This window comes from Physeter macrocephalus, chromosome 11, assembly GCF_002837175.3.
Source record: "Physeter macrocephalus isolate SW-GA chromosome 11, ASM283717v5, whole genome shotgun sequence".
Lineage (NCBI taxonomy): Eukaryota > Metazoa > Chordata > Mammalia > Artiodactyla > Physeteridae > Physeter > Physeter macrocephalus.
The window spans coordinates 146,483,168-146,505,301 of record NC_041224.1 but is presented as its reverse complement, the minus strand read 5'-3'; the positions used below and the strand labels follow the sequence as shown (position 1 = coordinate 146,505,301).

The following is a 22,134-nucleotide window of genomic DNA, read 5'->3' as shown; positions in this document are numbered from 1 at the left end:
ATAGAGCAGATCTAATATAATCTCCCTGGTTCTCCTGCCTTGCTCTTCTAAGGATTTTACTGTAGCTACCATAGAATCACAAGAAGAAATTACAAAGTTTAGAAAAATCTTATAAAATTATCTGGGATCTCAAATATTCTCACTTCACTGGACAGAACTAATGATGTCAACTAGTATTCAGTCACATATCTTCTTGTCTCAAACAAGCAAAGTGTATTTCTAAGTCCATAAACAGTTAATATATTTCAAAGAATCTTTCTTTAATACAGGCATGGTACAGAGGTGGCAGTGATGACAGTGGCGGTGGGGGGACCAAATTAAGACCTTTAGAGGCTCCAAGTACAGAAAATATAATAATATAATCGTCTACCTCTTCCCTACGAAATTCTAAACTAAGATTAAATTAGTCCAATAAATTCTTATTTTTTTCCCAATTACTACTTCCAAAATTTTTTTTTTTATATTAAGTGCTTTTAAATTTTTTTCAAATTATTTTTCCTTTGCTTTGTTGGTACCCTAAGCATTTGTTGGATATGGCTTTTGGGTAATCAGCATAAGCAGTGGTAAGAAATAGAAGTAAAAGCCGCTGCAACTTGAGGAGATCCATTCTGTGTCAGGTATTTTACATGCATTATTGATAATTCTTACCACATCATCTACAAAAGGCAGATATTATCAACCCTGTTTTGGTGATAAGGAAATGGTTTCAGAGAAGCTAGATAAGATGCCCAAGGTCACTCAGGCAGTAAATGGAGGAGCAGAGTATTTGAAACAGGACTTTCTGTCTCCTAAGCCTGATCCATTAGACATATTTGCTGTAGGGCATTTCTTCAGAACCTGCTACTGGACAAAATTTCATTTCGGGGAAACAATGAAGAATGATTTTTAAATGCATCATTTGATAGTACTCAAATCTTCCGTGGAACCTAATCACTGATAATCCTAGATGATGGCTATAAACATATAGCCAGGACTGCTGCATTGCACAACTCCATAGAGCATTTTTTTCTTTAGTATGAATGGTGTCCTCTGGATTGTGCGATGTAGCAGCTATAACCCAAATGCTTGTCAAAGGCCTTGTCAAGGCCATTTACTGTACTGTTCAGGAAAAAAATGCAATCATTCTTTAAAAAGCAAATACACACCCTCAGAGTGTTAAAGAAGTGTATTTTAAAGCACAAGAAAATATACTCAGCATCATGAGATCATTAGGAAAATGTAAATTAAAACCACAATGATAAAAATCTCCTAAAAGAACTAAAATAAAAAATAAAAAAAACTGACAATACCAAGTGCTAGGATGAAGATCAGTTGGAACTCACGTACGTTGCTGGTGGGAATACAAAATGGTACAGTCACTTTGGAAAATAGTTTGGCCGTTTCTCATAAAATTAAACATACACTTACCATATGATTCGGCAATCCCGCTCCTAGGTATTTACCCAAGTGAAATGAAAACTTACGTTCATACAAAAAGTTATTCTCAAATGTTTATAGAAGCTTTATTCATAATTGCCAAAAATGAGAAACAACCCAAACATCTCTCAACAGATGAAGGGATAAACAATGTACATCCATACTTAGCAATGAAAGGGAACTATTAATACATGCAACAACATGAATCAATCTCAAAAACATGTTCTAAGTGAAAGAGGCTGACTCAAAAGTCTATATAACTATGATTCCATCTATATGACATTCTGAAAAAAGCAGAACACTGACCATAAAGAACACATCAGTGTTCATCATGGGGTTGGAGACAGAGGGAAGCGGTTGACTACAAAGGGGCAACAGGAGCTCTTGTGGTGGATATATAATCTATGCATTTATCAAAATCCAAAGAATTGTATTATCACAGTGTGAGTTTTAGTGCATGTAAATTTTTTAAGACTTCTACTTTTTAACACATGGAAAAATACAGGAAATATGCCAAATGAAGAAAAGAATAAAAAAGAAAGAAAAGGTTTTTAAAAACGACTATTCTAGAAATGGTTATCCTCTGGAGATAATATAGCTGCCTCCACTGAGGTGTGGAGATAAAATGTAAAATGCTTAACCCAAGGCTTACCACATAGTAAATTCTCAACAAATACTAGTTCCTTTACCTTTCCCTGCTTCCCTCTCCTATGTTCCCTGCTTCCCTCTCCTATGTATGCATTTCTCTTTCCCTGTGTCTTGTACTCCTTTCCTTTCCTCCTCCTCTCTAATGACTGTAGATGGTTTTTGCCTACTTCACTTTCCTTCTCCCATTCCCCTAGTTTATAGTATTCCCATCCTTTGGGGAACTAACCATCCCCCATTTTATGTGGTTCTGATGACAATGCCAATGACAATTCTCCACAGTGATTAATTAACCCAAGGATGGGCCCCATTAGAGGCCTTCCTTCAGAAACTTAAGTTCTCAACGGTCTGAGTCCACACATCTCTGTTATGAAAGAAGCCTTCTAACATAAGCAGATAATAAGACCAACACAAACAAAGACGTAAAGTCAGGAAATGGAGAGGATCCTGAAGACATCATTTAAATTTCTGGATCTGGTTGTTCCTGGACTGCTCCACCTCTGTTCTTCCTACTTACAAAGCCAGAAAGTCATCTTGTTTTAACCATTTTAGAATTGTTGTTTTTAATCCTTCCCATTTGAAAAGAACAAAACATTTTGTTTCCCTAAGGGAACAGAAATAGTAAATCATCTCTTTACTTGCTGTGGCCTTCAGTTAATTTATTTTTAGTATTGGTGGCTATTAATATAAAGATATTACCAAACCCTACTGTAGGGCAATCAAACATGTGTGGAAAGAGGCAAAAATAAAAGATAAAGCCAGGACCTCCCTGGTGGAGCAGTGGTTAAGAATCCGCCTGCCAATGCAGGGGACACAGGTTCAAGCCCTGGTCTGGGAAGATCCCACATGCCACGGAGCAACTAAGCCCATGCGCCACAACTGTTAAGCCTGTGCTCTAGAGCCCACGAGCCACAACTACTGAGCCTGCATGCCTGGAGCCCATGCTCTGCAACAAGAGAAGCCACTGCAATGAGAAGCCCACGTACCACAACAAAGAGTAGCCCCCGCTCACCATAACTAGAGAAAGCCCGTGCACAGCAACGAGGACCCAATGCAGCCAAAAATAAATAAATAAATTTATTTATTTAAAATTTAAAAAAGATAAAGCCATATATAAGTACAGCTGACCCTTGAACGACATGCATGGATTAATCCAAGTATAATTTATAATCAGCCCTCCATATCTGCAGTTCCTCCACATTCACAGATTCAATCAACCACAGACCTTATAGTATTGTAGTATTTACTACTGAAAAATATACAGGGATAAGTAGACCTGGACAGTTCCAACCTGAGTTGTTCAAGGGTCAACGGTAGACTGAAAACAGCTACCCATTAAAGATTTACATTCCAAGTGTCAGGAACATTAAAGATAGCCTTTAATGTAAATTTTAGTCTTTAGATTTTAAGTCTTCAATGCAAATGGTGCTCACTTTTCACCCCTTCACATTTTTACCACTCTACTCACTCAAAGTGAGGTAATACAGATACATGTTATTTTGTGTCCCTCTGGTTTTAGATTGTTCCAATATCTGAAGAAAAGCAATAGCACATGCCAATAGGAAAAACACCCACATGTAGCAAGGATTAAAGCAAAAGTTTTAAGAGTTGACAACACATAATAAACTTCTAGCAAGTCTTTCCTCAGTTTGCCTGCCTGGAATGTCCCTACTTATTCTTTGATGCTAAGCTTAAATGTCACTTCCTTTCAATACAGCCTTCCCCACCTATCACACCCTAGTAGAACTGCCTCTTCCTCCTCTCCCTCTGTTATAGCAATCACAAAATTATAATTATTTTTATGTTAGTAGTAATGAGAACCTAAACTTCTGTGGTTAAAAAAAAAAAGAAAAGGAAATAGAAAAGAGCTGATAAAGTAGAGAAACACTATAGTATTCACAGCTTGACAACTGAATGGATCTGATAGGGAATTCAAAGATAACTTAGAATTCAAGTTTGGAAAATAGGAGGGATAAGCCAACAATAAAGGAAGGAAAGTTAGAAAGAATAATACATTTTAGATGAAAGAAAATGAGCACTTTGAGCTTGACTGAATAACAAACAAGTGGAGCTCTCAAGCTGGAAAGTGAAATTCAACATTTACTATATGGGTCGGAGTTGTCTGAAAGAGGTACTCACTGAAGATAACATTACAAGGAAAAAAGTCTAGATTAAGAAAAATGTATAAGGCAAATACTTAATAAAGAAGTTGACCTTGTAAATGAAAAGTTGCTAGAATATATAGGAGAACCAGGAGGACTACAAAGTTATAAGGAAAAGCAAGGAGGAAAAGGGATTCACAGTGTCAAATCTGAAGAATTAAAAAGCAAAAACTAATACTAAAAAAAGTCTCCATTTGGCAGGTCAGAAGGTCACTGGTAACAACAGAGAGAATGATTTTACTGAAAAAGAAGGTAGAAAAATTGAAATAGGCATATTGCTTTTTCTTTGGGCTGTGGGTAATACCAAAAAAGGCCAGGGATGGGAAGGGCAGGAGGTGACAGAAAGAATAAGGAAAGGTGGTTTGGGGTTTGCGTTTTTGTTTTTTAGGCCAGTAAAGATGTTGTTAGGGGAGACTGAAATTAAAATGATAAAGGAGTGAACAAATGAACCTTATATTCTAAAGGGTAGCAGGGATAAAAAGTAGTCATGAAGTAGTCATGAAAGCCTAACGGACACATCCCTGACACCAAATGGTACAGAGAAGGGGAAATTGCACAATTTACAGATAAAGAAAAGCAAAGCTGAGGAAGCCTCTGTTTGATGGTCTTAACCTTCTTACACTTTTCAAAAAAAAAAGTAAGTGAAATAACCTGCAAAGTCTGAGAGCAGTATGCTGTTACGGGCTAGGAAAGGGGTAGAAAAGGGCTGAAATAGCCCCTGTAGGAAGTCAAGCAGAAAAGAATTGTTAACAAATATAAGTAAGTATTTTGGAGCACCCTTTAAAAGTTTTCTAAAACTTTTAAATTAATCATTTTTACTGCTTTAATGCGGTTCTAGTCTTGCTCTGATGCTTTGCTTAAATATCAAATTAGTATTTCATTACTCAAGAAATCCCTAGTGTCTATATTCTTAAGAACAAGTACTTGAGAGAACTATACAAAGAACGAGAATTCTAAACCTAGAAATGGCTATACCTTCTGACAGTTGCTCACTTATCATTATTATTAAAAATTAAAATTACCTGGGAAAATATGAAGGATGATCATCATATTTTGGAGCTTCAGAAGTTACAGAAAGAAGTGTCTCTTTCCTTTACACTGAAATTTTTCCAATTACATAATTCATATTTGGGTATTTTATATGTAGTACAACTTCAGTGAGATATTTAAAAATATACGGTATAGCATATATTCAAAAGACTATTGTTGCCATAAAAACAGTCACCTTAGAAAGCTTTATACTTATTCCTAGAATGCTGCCATTGCATAAAAAGCTTTGGGATTCAACTTTTGGAACTCCTTATAAGTCTTAACACAATCTTCATAATACTGTCAAAAGTGACAAATCTTCATCCATTTAATATAGGTTTGCTTTGGGGATATTTTTGGTGATAATTAGATGACTTACGGTATTTATTAAAAATACCATTCTGAGCAAAAAGTGTGACCATAAAGCATGAAACAAATTTTCTTATGCTGCTCTAATAACACCATCAGTAAAATATATTTATAGCTACATTCCCCTCCTTCACAGTGCCTGCTCTGTGGGTTCCCACTCATACGTTCTAGTATGTTGGGTAAAAATAAAAGTTCAATCATTTTATAGCCATACTTCCTACTATTATAGTTGACATAAGAAGCTCTGATAGTTTCTAAGACTCAAAATTATTGAATATTTGAAAGTAGTCACTGTACTCTTATTTTTTAATTTAGCTAGTTGTTATTCAATGCCCTATCTTTTATTATACTATACTGAAAATGCATATTACCCCCTTGGAATATACCTGATACCAGCCTACTCAGTCAGTTGTCTATACCTGCTACACATACATAAACACATGCACAAACATATTTTTAAATTCCCTGTACACATATTTTTTTCCTAATTTGTCACCTGAATATTATCTGTCAGCTTTGCCTCCAGATGAGCCCTAGGACAGTCTTCCCAACAGTAGCCATACACTTCCTTCGGTTCTTCTTTGAAAAACAGTCTAATCCCACTTGGATGCCTTGAGCCCAACTTGGCTCAAACTTAACTGAAGTTGCTCTACCCCACCTTCTACTTCCAAAACAAAAGAAATAACTAAAAAGCATAATTTTTTCCTATGTTCATAAGAAGCTTCAATCACTTTTAAAGCTCTACCTCTGACAATTATTCAACTTTGCCTTTATTCTCTTCAGAAGTCTTGATTATTAACTCAGCATTTAAGACTACCCCTATTCTCAAAGTTGTACACATGAACTAAGAAATGCCCAAGAAAAAGTTTAATCAGCCATCTTGATTTTTCAAGGCAATCTCAAATTTGCCATTGCTGAGTCATCTCTTCGACCATAAGCCTTGTTTTTGATTCAGAAAAAACATATGTTGACATAAAGTGTTTACACTTAAGGGGAAGAGTTAAGGTACATTCTAGGGAAAGGTCAGTGAATGTCTACCCAGGTGTGAAAAACTGGAATAGAAGAAAATCAAAATAATTCATTTTATGGAGAAAGAAGCAGAGGCCCAGAGAGGACAAATGGCCTACCCAAATTTACACATCTGGGTGGCAGAACCAACACTAGTATCCAAGTCTCCTGATTCCAAGTTCAAAGCTTTTCTACTTTATCCATTCTTTCAAATTACTAAACAGGGCTATACTAAGTGAAAAGAGCCAGACACAAAAGATTACATATTGTATGATTCCATCAACGTCAAATTTCTAGAAACGGCAAAACTATAGAGACAAAATACAGACGAGGGGTTGCCTGGAGCTAGGGGTAGGAACACGGGTTGGGCAAACGGGCAAAAGGGAGCTTTCTGGAAGGTGAAAGTGTTCTAAAATTGGATTGTGATAACTGTTGTACAGCTGTATAAATTTATGAAAACTTGTGAATTTTATGGTATATAAATTATACTTCAATAAAGCGATCCAAAAAATTACTATGAAATAACTCAGATTTTAGCTTTACCTCTGTGGAGCTCTCAAAAAATTTTATGTCAAAAAGCATCACTAAAACACAAAGAAAACAGCCTTTTTTCCAAACTCCAGATCCTTTCCCTTCAGAATTTCCAAAAGTTAGGTACCTTACTTTTTAACTTACATTTGCCATGGAAAGAGAAAGTGACAGGTACTATGCAAATATACACAGAAGAAATGTGCATGATTCTTGTGAAATTACTTAAGTTATTGATCATTATTTCCTTTTAGGTAGGATTCTGCATGGCTCTAAGTGAACCTCTGTAGACAGTTACAGAATAGAGGATGTGCTCTTTAATCTGTTATCTGACAAACTGCTCCAGAACAGAATTCTTTGGTGATTTCATTTTCACCACTATAATTTGTGCCATTATAAACACTAATAAGAGTCCTTTCATTAAGAGGAACCATTCCTAATTGCATATTAGCAAGTTTCTTTAGTTTACTGTTTGTACTTCCTTATTAGGTATACATCCCTTCAGCCTACTCAGCATAATGAGGATAGTCTTCATTTACTTACAAATTAAAAATAACATTACATCACTCATTCTATGAATACTTTAAACCTATAAGTATCAAGCTGATACTTCTACTGTTTGGACCTTAAAAATAAACAGTTTTAATTAGTGAAGACCCAGATGTCTGTAACCACGTCAGAGGAAGCAGTCAGGATTACTCAGTAAACCTACATTTCTCATGGCTAAGGCTAATTTTACCAATGCTAAGGAAAGACCTTTTGGCCCAAGAGCTTCAATTACCACCCTCCTAAACCCTAGAGTTTCACTAAACTTTCTAAAAGAGAAAGAAAGGGGGTTACAGTCAAGATGGCAGCGGAGGAGGGCTCAGAGTTCGCATCTCCCCACAACTAGGGCACCTGCCAGACGCTGGTGGGGGACCTCAATGCCCAAGGAGACGGGACAAACCCCCAAGCGACCAGGTAGGACATGGGAGGACATGGGGGGACTGGGGGGGAGGAGAAGTGTAGGCCGGACAGGACCAGTGCCCCTGAGGGGTGGCTGGGAGGGGGTGGGGGGTTCTAACACCTAGAAGGACCCTCAGGGGCTTGGAGGATCAGGGTGAGCGTGCCTATCATTTCCCCCGCCCAATCAGCCCCAGGAAGCCTACGGGGCTCCCAGGCCAGGTCCTCCGCCCTCCAAGGCCCCCCTCTGGGCCACGCTGGTCCTAGGGGTGTAGGAGGGAGGCAAGGGAAGAAGAGGAGAGGCGGATTAGGGAGGGGCCCTTGGGATCGGAGGATCAGGGGAGGTGCTGACGGCATTTCCCCTGCCCACTCGGGCCCCAGGAAGCCTGCTGGGCTCCGGGGCCTTGTCCCCTCCCTTCTCTGGGGCCCCCTCCGGCCTCGTGGGTTTTATGGGCATGGGCGGGAGGGAGGAAGGGGGAAGAGTAGGAGAGGTGGACAGGGGGACCCTCCAGGGCCGGGGGATCAGGGGAAGTGCTGCAGGCGTTTCCCCCACCCACTCGGCCCCAGGAAGCCTGTTGGGCTTCCGGGTCTGGTCCCCTGCCTTTCAGGACCCCTGTGGCCACATGGGTCTTAGAAGCATAGGAGGGAGGGAGGTGGGGGGAGAAGAAGAGAGGCAACGGGGGGATGCCCTCCAGATCGGAGGATCAGGGTCGAACACACCTAGCATTTCCCCACCCACTTGGGCCCAGTGAGCTGCTGGGGTCCTGGACCTGGTCCTCCGCCCTCCAAGGCCAAAGGCACTCCTGGGCCTCTCTTGCTGCCTTGAACCTAAGCCCCATCCCTCACAACCCCCAGAGCCTTTTCAGGCCCTGTGGGTCCTAAGCATAGTCCCCGCCCATGCCTAAACCTCACCCCTGCCTAAGCCCCACCACCCACAGCCAGGGTCTTTTCTGGCTTTTTTTTTTCTCCTCTTTTTTACTATTATGGCTCTGTTTCACCTTCCAGTTGTTGTTTCATCTATATTTTTACTTTTTTATTCTTTCTAACATATCTGTTGCTTTTCTAACCTTATTTTAGTTTTTACTCTTTGTTATTGTTCTGCTCCTTTTTTTTCTTTCCTTTCTTCTTTTTTTTTCTTTTCTTGCCACCCCACACAGCTGGCGGGATCTTGGTTCACGAGCCAGGGGTCAGGCCGGAGGTCCTGCGATGGGAGCTCCGAGTCCGAACACTGGACTAACAGAGAACCTCAGACCCCAGGGAATAGTCATTGGAGCGAGGTCTCCCAGAGGTCCTCACTTCAGCACCAAGACCCAGCTCCACCCAACAGCCTATGAACTCCAGTGCTGGAAGCCTCAGGCCAAACAACCAGTAAGACAGGAACATAATCCCACCCACCAAAAAAAAAAAAAAAAAAAAAGACAGCAAAATAAAGGAGCAAGGTAAAAACTTACAAGACCAAATAAGTGAAGAGGAAATAGGCAATCTACCTGAAAAAGAATTCAGAGTAATGATAGCAAAGATGATCCAGAATCTCAGAAATAGAATTGAGGCACAGACTGAGAAAATACAAGAAATGTTTAACAAAGATCTAGAAGAACTAAAGAACAAACAAACAGAGATGAACAGCACAGTAACAGAAATGAAAAATACACGAGAAGTAATCAATAACAGAATAACTGAGGCAGAAAACGAGTAAGTGAGCTGGAAGACAGAATGGTGGAAATAACTGCTGAGGAGCAGAATAAAGAAAAAAGAATGAAAAGAATTGAAGACAATAAAGAAAAAAGAATGAAAAGAATTGAAGACAATATCAGAGACCTCTGAGACAACACTAAACTCATCAACATTCGAATTATACGGGTCCCAGAAAAAGAGAAAAAGAAAGGATCTGAGAAAATATTTGAAGAGATTATAGTGGAAAACGTCCCCTAACATGGGAAAGGAAACAGTCACCCAAGTCCAGGAAACACAGAGAGTCCCACACAGGATAAACACTAGGAGAAACACACCAAGACACATATTAATCAAACTAAGCAAAATTAAGTTCAAAGAAAAAATATTAAAAGTAGCAAGGGAAAAGCAAAAAATAACATAGAAAGGAATCCCCATAGGGTGATCAGCTAATTTTTCAGCAAAAACTTTGCAGGCCAGAAGGGACTGGGAGGATATACTTAACATGATGAAAGAGAAAAACCCACAAGCAAGATTACTATACCCAGCAAGGATCTCATTCAGATTCAACAGAGAAATCAAAAGCTTTACAGACAACCAAAAGCAAAGAGAATTCAGCACCACCAAACCAGCTTTACAGCAAATGCTAAATGAACTGCTTTAGGTAGGAAACACAAGAGAAGAAAAAGACCCACAAAAACAAACCCAAAATAATTTTTAAAATGGTAATAGGAATATACATATCAATAATAACCTAGAATGTAAATGGATTAAATGATCCAACCAAAAGACACAGACTAGCTGAATGGATACAAAAACAAGACCCATATACATGCTGTCTACAAGAGACCCACTTCAGACATAGGGACACATACAGAATGAAAGTGAAGGGATGGAGAAAGATATTCCATGCAAATGGAAATCAAAAGAAAGCTGGAGTAGCTTTCCTTTACTCGTATCAGATAAAATAGACTTTAAAATAAAGACTGTTACAAGAGATAAGGAAGGACACTGCATACTGATCAAGGAATCAATCCAAGAAGATGTAACAATTATAAATATTTATGCACCCAACACAGGAGTACCTCGATACATAAGGCAAATGCTAACAACCATAAAAGGGGAAATCACCAGTAACACAATAATAGTAGGGGACTTTAATACCCCACTTACACCAATGGACAGATCATCCAAATAGAAAATAAATAAGGAAACACAAGCTTTAAATGACACAACAAACCAGATAGATTTAATATTTATAGGATGTTCCACCCAAAAGTGGAAGAATACACTTTCTTCTCAAGTACACACGGAACATTCTCCAGGATAGAGCCCATCTTGGGTCACAAATCAAGCCTCAGAAAATTTAAGAAAATTGAAATCATATCAAGCATCTTTTCTGAACACAATGATGAGACTGGAAATCAACTACAGGAAAAAAAAACCTAAAAAACCCAAATACATGGAGGCTAAATAGTGCACTACTAAATAACCAAGAGATCACTGAAGAAATCAAGAAGAAATAAAACAATGCATACAAACAAATGACAATGAAAACAAGATGACCCAAAACCTATAGGACACAGCAAAAGCAGTTTTAAGAAGGAAGTTTATGGCAATTCAATCTCACCTCAAGAAACAAGAAAAACCTCAAATAAACAATCTAACCTTACACCTAAAGCAACTAGAGAAAGAAGAACAAAGAAAACCCAAGTCAGTAGAAGGAAAGAAATCATAAAGATCAGAGCAGAAATAAATGAAATAGAAATGAAGAAAACAATGGCAAAGATCAATAAAACTAAAAGTTGTTTCTTTGAGAAGATAAACAAAACTGATAAACATTTAGCCACACTCATCAAGAAAAAAAGGGAGAGGACACAAATCAATAAAATCAGACATGAAAAAGGAGAAATCACAAGTGACAACGCAGAAATACAAAGGATTATAAGAGACTACTACAAACAACTATATGCCAATAAAATGGACAACCACAAAGAAATGGACAAATTCTTGGAAATGTACAATTTTCCAAGACTGAAACAGGAAGAATTAGAAAGTATAAACAGACCTATCACAAGTAATGAAATTAAAACTGTAATTAAAAGTCTTCCAACAAACAAAAGTCCAGGACCAAATGGCTTCACAGGCGAATTCTATCAAACATTTAGAGAAGAGCTAATACCTATCCTTCTCAAACTCTTCCCAGAAAGTGCAGAGGGAGGAACACTCCAAAATTCGTTCTACGAAGCCACCATCACCCTGATACCAAAACCAGAAAAAGATATCACAAAAAAAGAAAATTATAGACAAATATCACTCATGAACGTAGATGCAAAAATCCTGAACAAAATACTAGCAAACACAATCCGACAACATATTAAAAGGATCATACACCATGATCAAGTGGGATTTATCCCAGGAATGCAAGGATTCATCATTATACACAAAATCAATCAATGTGAAACACCATATTAACAAATTAAGGAATAAAAACCATATGATCATCTCAATAGACTCAGAAAAGGCTTTTGACAAAATTCAACACCCATTTAGGATAAAAACTCTCCAGGAAATGGGCAGAGAGGGAACCTACCTCAACGTAATAAAGGCCATATATGACAAACCCACAGGAAACATCATACTCAATGGTGAAAAATTGAAAGCACATCCTCTAAGATCAAGAACAAGACAAGGATGTCCACTCTCGCCACTCTTACTCAACATAGTTTTGGAAGTCCTAGCAACAGCAATCAGAGAAGAAAAAGAAATTAAAGGAATACAAATTGGAAAAGAAGAAGTAAAACTGTCACTGTCTGCAGACGATGATACTATACATAGAAAATCCTAAAGATGCCACCAGAAAACTACCAGAATTAATCAATTAATTTGGTAAGGTTGCAGGATACAAAATTAATGCACAGAAATCTCTGGCGTACTCAGAAAACTATAAAACACTGATGAAAGAAATCAAAGATGACATAAACAGATGGAGAAATATACCATGTTCTTGGACTGGAAGAATCAGTATTGTGAAAAAGACTATACTCCCCAAAGCAATCTACAGGTTCAATGCAATCCCCATCAAACTACCAATGGCAGTTTGTACAGATTTAGAACAAAAAATTTTACAATTTGTATGGAAACACAAAAGACCCTGAATAGCCAAAGCATTCTTGAGAACAAAAAATGGAGCTGGAGGAATCAGGGTCCCTGACTTCAAACTGTGCTACAAAGCTACAGTAATCAACACAGTATGGTGCTGGCACAAAAACAGAAATATAGATCAATGGTACAGGATAGAAAGCCCAGAGGTAAATCCACGCACATATGGTCACCTAATTTATGACAAAGGAGGCAAGAACATACAGTGGAGAAAAGACAGCCCCTTCAATAAGTGGTGCTGGGAAAACTAGACAGCTACATGTAAAAGAATGAAATTAGAACACTCCCTAACACCATACACAAAAATAAACTCAAAATGGATTAAAGACCTAAATGTAAGACCGGACACTATAAATCTCTTAGAGGAAAAACACCCTTTGACATAAACCACTGCAAGATCTTTTTTGACCCACCTCCTAGAGTTATGGAAATAAAAACAAAAATAAACAAATGGGACCTAATGAAACTTAAAAGCTTTTGCACAGCAAAGGAAACCATAAACAAGACCAAAAGACAACCCTCAGAATGGGAGAAAATGTTTGCAAATGAAGCAATGGACAAAGGATTAGTCTCCAAAATATACAAACAGCTCATACAGCTCAATATCAAAAAAACAAAAAACCCAATTAAAAAACGGGCGGAAGACCTAAATAGACATTTCTCCAAAGACATACAGATGGCCAAGATGCATATGAAAAGATGCTCAACTTCACTAATTATTAGAGAAATGTAAATCAAAACTACAATGAGGTATCACCTCACACCAGTCAGAATGGCCATCATCAAAAAATCTACAAACAATAAATGATGGAGAGGGTGTGGAGAAAAGGGAACCCTTTTGCATTGTTGGTGGGACTGTAAATTGATACAGCCACTATGGAGAACAGTATGGAGGTTCCTTAAAAAACTAAAAAGAGAACAACCATATGACCCAGCAATCCCACTACTTGGTATACACCCTGAGAAAACCATAATTCAAAAGGACACATGCACCCCAGTGTTCACTGTAGCACTATTTACAATAGCCGGGACATGGAGACAGCTTAAATGTCCAATGATAGATGAATGGATAAAGAAGATGTGGTACATATATATATAATGGAATATTATTCAGCCATAAAAAGAAACAAAATTGGGTCATTTTAGAGATATGTATGGACTTAGAGTCTGTCATACAGAGTGAAGTAAGCCAGAAAGAGAAAAACAAATATCATATATTAACGCATATACGTGGAATCTAGAAAAATGGTACAGATGAACCTATTTGTAGGGCAGGAATAGAGACGTAGAGAACGGACATGTGGACAAGGGGAGGGTGGGATGAATTGGGAAATTAGGTTTGACATAAATACACTACCATGTGTAAAACAGATAGCTAATGGGAACCTGCTTGTATAACACAGGGAGCTCAGCTCAGTGCTCTGTGACGACCTAGATGGGTGGGATGGGGGGATGGGAAGGAGGTCCAAGAGGGAGGGGATATAGGTATACAAATAGCTGATTCACTTCACTGTACAACAGAAACTAACACAACATTGTAAAGTAATTTTACTCCAATAAAAAAAAAAATACACACACATACACACACACATACAATCAATCAATCAATCAATCAATAAGAAAGAAAAATCTGAAACTTATAAAAAGAAAACAAAATATTTAGCCTGGCTTAAGCTCTAATTTTAAAGAACAGATTTTCTCAAAATTACAATCTTTTGCCATTTGGTAACTGACTGAATTAAGTAGTTATTCACAAAACTCAAGATACAAAAAATAACAATTTCTACTGAATACATCTCTTTCAGGTACAAGTACAATTCCATGTGTTAAAGAAATCGAATCAGTCAGATCTCTAATGATTAGGGCCCTACTTATCAAACATACACTTTCTCCTTGTGAACTTTCCACAATAACTGGCTTAAATCTGCTAAAACTACTGCCATGAATGGAGAACACTGCTGTCCATTTTAGTTTCAGAGCTGGTTCTCTTCAATGGACACAGGTTTTTATTGTTTGGGGCTCGTTTTTTTTTTTTTACATTATATTATTGCAATGAGGGACACGAAGAAGGTGAAGAGATATTCTAAAAACAATTCCTTGTATTCAGAAACTCCACAGATGAAGACTCCACAGATGAAGACAGAAATAACAGAGGAGGCATAAGACTGCATTCCAAGAAACTGGAAGAAGGGATTACCATATATGAAACAGTAATGTGACTGATACAGGACCCTTAACAATGAACCAACATCTCCCATACCCCTTTTTATACCGAGTTACAAAATCATTTTTAATAAATAATATTGAACCCCACATCAACTGAATTTCAAGTCTCTTGCGTACTGCTGCAAAAGAAAATGAAATCATTATAATAAACTTATTGTAACATAAAAGCTAATGTTGTACTAGGAAATGTTCTATGAACTCTAAGGAAAAAAAAAACCTACAAAGATGGTAAACTCCCACATTTTCCACCACTGTTGGGAGAGGAAAGACAACAAACAGGGAGAAGAAGCAAGTGGATGGAGAGGAAAAAACTGAAGAAATCTCCCTCAGCTCCAAATAAGGCAGGCTCATCAACCAGTACACCCCCTCTCTCAACCCCCCTCCCTTCACTGACTGTCCCAAAGCTACAAACTATATTTTTCCACCTTTACTACTTTATCAAGATATTACAACAAATTATATTTTAAAAATTATACAAGTGATTTTAGAAACTAGATTATGGAATATTAAGGTATTTAATAACATTGGTATGCTTTTACAGTTTGATGGTTTGTAAATATCATTTTTTACTACAGGCAAATTTACTCTGGCGCTAGGTATTAATGGCATATTAAATGGCATTTATCTCATCTAAGGGATATAATGTAAATAACCAGCCATAAATTAGTATAAATTTAAAACTCATTCATGGTTCATTAACAGTCTTAAATGAATATTTACAGCCACAAAACAGGTTCATTTTAGTTGTATATTTGAGGTAAATCAAATAGAACAATCTCCCATTTTCACTTTACTTTTGTTCATTTATAATCAGAAAGCTACAGCATTTAAAGTTCATATCATGTAATGCTTCTCATAACTCAGATTGTAAAATAAACATGAGCTTAATTTCCCATTTACATCTAAATCTAAGATTAGTATCAACACTTTATTATTTATTTTGTAATGTGAACTTTATTTACACTAACCAGTCATAAGAGACTGTGACAAGTAGAAATGCTAAGTCTGATCTTCTTAACATAAATGTTAAGTCACGTTTACTCAGTTTATCCCTGAATCAGTTTAATTAAAAAAAACCCAAGTTCTAAGATACAACAAATATAGGGAGCATTTCAGTAGTGATCTTCAAAGTTTTATTCCAGTGCTTTAATGAAGAGGTTATACTACAGACCAGTGCAAAAGGGAACGACAGCAAAGGCAAGTTTGAACTACATCTGTACTAGCCTTATATTGATATAATTTGTCAATTTTTTAAAAAACTTAAAATTCAAAACACATTTCCCCTTCGCATGTCATTTTCTCACAAAAAAACTATCACAAAAGATATTTTTTAGAAGTAGTAAATGGGCTTCCCTGGTGGCGCAGTGGTTGAGAGTCCGCCTGCCAATGCAGGGGACACAGGTTCGTGCCCCGGTCCGAGAAGATCCCAGATGCCGCGCAGCGGCTGGGCCCATGAGCCATGGCCGCTGAGCCTGCGCGTCCGGAGGCTGTGCTCCGCAGCGGGAGAGGCCACAACAGTGAGAGGCCCGCATACAGCAAAAAATAAAAAAAAAATTTTTTAAAGTAGTAAATGAGTGTGGTATTGGGTTTTAGCAAATAAAGTCTATTTTTTTTTTAAAGTAAATGAAATTAACCCTATAGCTCTACTTTCTGTAAAGAGTATGAATAATTCTTACATTGAAATACATGGCATAAACCCCTTGGGCCCTTATGTGCTCTTCTTCCATTAAAAGGAAAATCTACAGTATTGTATAGTCTAAGCTACATGTTTAGAATATTGTACAGATTGATATAAAGTCATTTAATCAAGAAAGAAAAAGCTATGCCAAGTGAATGGTATGATTCATTTTATTGGTTTGATTCCTAATTATTCCAAGGAGAAAACTGTGAGATGATCGAGGGTGGCTGGAGAAGGGGAGATGTAGGCAGGAGAGTAGAATGTAGAGAGAAAGGAAGGTTGAGACTTGAGACCAATCTGTTTATATATATATATATATATATATATATATATCTTAAATGCATACACATCCCCATATAACATTCTTCTGTTCGGAATTTTAAAAGTTTTTTTTTTTAATCAGTTGTAAACATCTCTTACTTTTAAACATGTTTTTCTCATTACAACAAACTACAATTTAATAACAATTCAAACTGCAAAACCATATACTATTTGGTACAGAAATATAAGCCAGAGAATCATCAAGAGGAGAACCAAGGGAAATCTTGTAGCAGTCCTCTAAATCCTACACCTACCATACTACTGTTGACTGCAGAAGACTGGAAGTTGATGTTTCATCTGAAAAGTACCAATAGGACCAGTACTGAAGCAGAGTAGAAAATTACTATGAAAGCAATACTTCCGGTTTCAGAGTTGTTTAGAATCTTAGTTTTGTCTTATTTTTACGTAAAGAAACTTATTTACATGTTTATTTTTATATTTACTCTTATGATTATGAAATGAAAACACTTTCTTTTGCTTTTATAAATGTGCTATGAAATGGGTGTGTTCACCATTTAATTAAACCAAGAGATTTACTAAATGCACTTTATAGTAAATCAAAAATAATCATTAAAGAAATGAAAAAAGATATAAAAATATTCTAGAATGTCTTATAAAACTGATTAATTTACAGCATTAACCCCTTAAATATAGTAAACACCTCACTATTCTGTAACTTACAGATATTTTAATTTTTTTCAAAGAATCTATTTTTTATTTTAGCAGCACTGAAATTCTATTTACACAATGAAGAGCAAGGGAGACCAACCAACCAAACCACTACCCTCAGAAAACTAAATATTCTATTGATTTTAATATACACACTATCAATTCTACCCTTGAATTTGAAGAATATGTGAACTGTGAGAAGTAAAATCAAAACCTAACTGATTACGGTTCAGAAACCTATAAGTGCCATAGATCAAAAAATAACTGCTTCATATTCAAAGGCACAAGTTCAACTTCACAGATCGTCTGGACTCACTGCATTATACTGCAGGAGAGAGGTTAAGAAGTGACCTTGGGATCCTGCTCTCCAGATGTCTGAAGGACCCATTTCTTTATTAAAAGTATCTCTACTTTTGATAAATACCTAGCTTACTACACACTTGATGTCTTTGCTCTTATAAGACTCTACTTGAAGCTCTTTTGAAATTTTAGGACTGTAGATATAATAAAGAAAAAATTTAAGAAGATGCAACATGCACAAAGGGTCAACATATACTCCTTCCTTTCTGATGCAATACACAAGAAGGTTAAGAAACTACTATCATACACCCTTAAGTTTAGGGACATATTTTCAGAGATTTTAAATGAGAAATTCAATAAACATTACGCATTTACTTCCCATTATATCAGATCATGAAAGAAATTTTTAACTAATTTGTAACATTATATATATATATATATATATATATATATATATGCTCCACAAATAACTATCTACAGATATACATCCATATAAAAATTCCCCTATTCTTTTAACTAAAAATTAAGTTTATGTTTCTTCTGGTCATAAAAATCCAGTTTGGGGTGTTTTAAAAGTTCAAACATATATTAAGCCATGCTTTGCTTTGGCACTAGCTCCCCCTCCAGACCAACCTACTAATATAACTGCGCTTAAAAAAATAAACAAGAAAGAAACACAAGTTTTTCCAAGCCACTAGCAATTTCAAAATTCACCACTTTTAAAGACACTCCAATTCCTTAAAATAACTAGTTAAAATTTGTAACCAAACACTGCAGAATGTAATCAGAGGTACTGTTTTTTCAATTCCATATGTCTCAAAATAAAACTGACTTGTAGAAAAACAACTTCAAGTGACTATTTCAATTTAAGAACATCCTAAAATACAATCTATATAATGTTATATTTTATGGAAATTATTTTGAATCACTAGCCTAATAAACCACAACATGCTCTTCATGTTAACTCACTACTTGATCAAAGACACGTTTTGCATGTTTCTGCAATCTATGCAACTTTCATTCCAGCTGTTCAGCAATTCAAGAATTCTCAGTTTATAAAGCAGGAAAAGGAAAATTCATGCCTCCAAACCATCCTTCTATGTTCCTTAAATCCTATTCATTTCTAACTCCCTGCATTTTTACATACTAAGCTGTAAAATCACAATTTCAAATGTTTGAATTCCCACCCTATCCCTACTATTGTAGTAGTTATAAATCAAGTAATTAAGACTTTCTATACACATTTTATGATATATTTCACAAGGCTAGCAATGTATGCAGCCTTATTATACGGCATAGGATTTTAGGTTAATTTTAAGTTATTTTGAAGAAGAGAGAATAAAGCTTATACTTCAGTATAACTCTATAGTGCTGCAAATTTCTCTCCTAAAATGTTTCCTATATGATGCACCCTTTAAAAGAAGTATGCATAAAGACAAATTTTAATCAATAAATATGCACTTAACCCCAAGAATAATAACAGGGGGAAAAGAAACTATAATTAAACCTTGCCTGCAGTTTCTAAAGAGAGCCAAGCCAAAGTTCAATCAGTTACTTGTGATGAGTTTAATTGTAAACTGATAGAAAACTTTTGTCGAAATTTGGTCTGCGTTCCCTTGAAGTCTGTGGTTTCTTTAGGAGGTTCTGGCTTTCCCAGGTCGACTTTCTTTAGTTGGCTTAAGTCAACTGTAAATTAATTCAAACATGGGAAGAAGAAACAACACCTCTCCCTGCCTCTATCCAAGGCCTCAATCAAAAGTAATATACAGCAAAACGCTAAAGCTCACCAGGGATAAATTTTAACCATGACACTGCCATTTAACTTAAGAAATACACTGCGTCTCCGACGTTCTGTGGGGCTGAGGATTGCAAACCCCACTGTGAGAGAAAAACAGGTGCTGCACACGACAGCCCACTCACTCTTGCAGAACAAACCTTTAACTAATAAATAGGGACTCATTTAACCTTCCCAAATAAGTTTAGATACTCTAAAGCCGCAAACTCATCATTTCCACATCAAACGGGGGTGCAGCGGCACTCACACCGTGCACTGCCCTGGCACTGGCCCCTCGCCGGGAGCGGATCTTTGCACGGGTCCACTCCCCGATTTCCAGCCGGAGAACCCCTCACGAAAGCCCCTAACGCACAGGTATGCTCTTCCCCCACTGTCTGTGACAACATGGAGCGAGTTGCTGGCGAAAGGGTAGGTAGGTGTAGAGGAGAGAAGAGGGACACCTCCCACCCCCGCCCCCATCCCTTCTCTCCTCGGCTTCGGCCCCTTCTCTAACCAAGGATGCGCGACGCCGGGGGCAGCCGCCGCGCCGCTCCACGTCCCGCCCGGGGCGGCAGGCGCCCCTAGCCCCCTGCCCGCGCCCCCCGGGCAGCGCAAAGGCACCCACCAGAGGGTCCCGGGGGCTCCCTCCCCACTTTCCCCGGAGCCGCTGGATAAGCAGCAGCAGTGGCAGCAACAGGCCCGGGGGTTGCCTGGGGAAAAAGAGCAGCGACGGCCGTCAGGCACCTCCCCGGAGCCTCCTGAGATCCCGCGCTTGCCCAGCCCCAGACCCCGAGACGTGCGGGGCCCGGCTCCCAAACGCCCCCTTACCCGAGGCGGGAGCAAAGGCAGTCTCCGCCGTTCCCCAGTCGCCGCCGCCGCCGCCGCCGCTACAGCCCTCAGCCGCAGCTGCCCCGCGTTGGGGTAGTGGGAGGGGTGGCTGGGTGGAGGATGCTATTCCCTACTGAAGGGAGAGGAAGAAACGGAAACAGGAACCGCCGCCGCCGCCGCTGCTTAACGGAGCCTTCGGCGCCACTGACTGAGGGAGAGCGCGAGGCGGCGCGAGCCAAGCAGTAGCTGACAGCGCGAGACCGAGCGCGAGCCGGGTCCCGGGCGCGCGACCCCGAGCAACGCCGGCCCCATTCCGCAAGGAGAGGAAGGGGACGGATCGGCCGGGGGCTGGGAGGAGGCGGCGGCGGGCGGGGGCCTGGAGCGGAGGGAAACCGGCTACTCCGGTCGGCCGGAGATAACACGCGCACGCGCCAGAGCGGCTCTGACTACGAGCGCAGGCGGGGAAGCCTCGGCTAGCGCAAGCGTGCGCGCGCGAACGGGGGCGCGCGCCCCTCAGCGTTCCAGGCTTCTACAAGAAGGCGCGCATGCGCTGGCCGCTGCCACCTACGGGGACCCCGGCATGTGCCAGGGCTTCTCCCTGCCCCCTTCTCGCCGCACCCGTCGATAACGTAGTCGCAGCATCCACCGCCCGGCTGAGTTGCGGGCTACAGCGGGACCCGGAGACTTCCAGCAGGGCAGCAGCTGTGCGCGCGGGCGCCGGCTCCGACACGAGCGTAGGCCGCCCTCTACCGCCTGAAGGCCGGAGGCTTAAGGGGGCGCGAGTGGAGCCTGGCTCTCCACTCCAGGGAGCGCCACCTCCGGGGAATGCCGTATTCTCTACCGCCGGGAAACGGACCGGCCCGTGCCAGTTCAGCCCGCGGCCCTAAGGGGCACTGATACTGGAGATCTGGAGCAGACTCCTTGCTACTTTTCAGGAGTGATCGCTGTTGCTCAGCCCCTGCAGCCCAGGTCTGGCCGCTCCGCTGCAGCTTGCAGCACGATCATAGAATGGCATCGCAGCCACATGCGACTAGCGAAGCCCTGTTTTATCTTGTGAGAGCTGGTCTTCCACATTCGCCCCGACAGAAAGACCCACCCACCCACCCCCGCCACGAGGGCCCGAGTTCGGTGCCTGGCCTCTCCCCCAACCCACGGCTGCAACAGCCCCTCCGAAGCGGAAGTTTATTCAGTACGGGAAGGAGAACATGGGGCGGGGGCTTTTCCCTAGGATGCTTCCTACCCGCTCGGACTCGGGAAATTCCTGGCGCCCGCGATGCAGAGCAGTGGGCCGAAGAGCTAGACCAGTCAAGCCCAGACGGCGAGCTGAGCCGCAGGACCTGAGCGCGCAGCCCAGGCACACAAAGTAGTCGCGGGCCGGGGGGGGGGGGGGTTGCCATGGAGGCCAA

General features: G+C 39.6%; 1 protein-coding gene across 7 annotated transcripts in view; it reads right to left on the bottom strand.

Moving 5' to 3' along the window:
* Positions 1–22,060, bottom strand: part of FUT8 (fucosyltransferase 8) — a 336,029-nt gene extending 313,969 nt beyond the window's left edge. For 3 of the 7 annotated variants that reach the window (XM_055088532.1, XM_028496013.2, XM_028496015.2), the window contains exon 1: positions 20,729–21,201. The gene's annotated coding sequence lies outside the window, so the exon portion shown is untranslated. Of the gene's footprint in view, positions 1–20,728; positions 21,208–21,968 lie in introns of those variants that run through there. The other 4 variants (XM_024134106.3, XM_024134115.3, XM_028496014.2 and 1 more) reach the window with 3 other exon arrangements.
* Between the last annotated feature and the right edge of the window lie 74 nt (positions 22,061–22,134).